This window comes from Bison bison, unplaced genomic scaffold (genome assembly GCF_000754665.1).
Source record: "Bison bison bison isolate TAMUID 2011002044 unplaced genomic scaffold, Bison_UMD1.0 scf7180017864537, whole genome shotgun sequence".
Taxonomy (NCBI): Eukaryota; Metazoa; Chordata; class Mammalia; order Artiodactyla; family Bovidae; genus Bison; species Bison bison.
The window spans coordinates 239,944-240,456 of record NW_011495085.1 but is presented as its reverse complement, the minus strand read 5'-3'; the positions used below and the strand labels follow the sequence as shown (position 1 = coordinate 240,456).

General features: G+C 51.7%; 1 protein-coding gene across 1 annotated transcript in view; it reads left to right on the top strand.

The window, feature by feature from the left end:
• The window catches only part of LOC104982682 (heat shock transcription factor, Y-linked-like), a 52,718-nt gene that overhangs the window by 14,354 nt on the left and 37,851 nt on the right, over positions 1 to 513 (top strand). The window lies entirely within an intron of this gene.

Below are 513 nucleotides of genomic sequence, written 5' to 3'. Positions count from 1 at the left end.
TTGAACACGCCTGGATGTTGCCCTTGTTCAAGACGCTGAGAAATACTCCTGAATCTACATCTCAGTCCCTGCACTGAACCAGTCTAGGTCATGTCCTTGTTAGATCCCCCAACACATACTCCTGAGCCCACATATCGGTCACTGCACTGAACTAGGCTGGCCAAGCACTTGATGAAGCCACCAGCAAATGTTCCTGAGCCGACATCTCGGACACTGCACTGAACGAGTCTAGGTTCTGCACTTGTCACCCAACACATACTCCTGAGCCCACATCTCGGTCCCTGCACGGAAATAGGCTGGGTCCTGCCCTTCTTCAAATCCCTGGCAAACACTCCTGAGCAAACATCTCCATCCCTGCACTGAACCACGATGGTTTTTGCCTTTGTTCAAGCCCCTGGCAAACAATCTTGAGCCAAACACTCACTCCCTGCCCCTGAACTAAGGTGAGTCCTCCCCTTGTTCAAACCTCCACAAACACTACTGAGCCCTCATCTCATGCACTGCACTGAACCA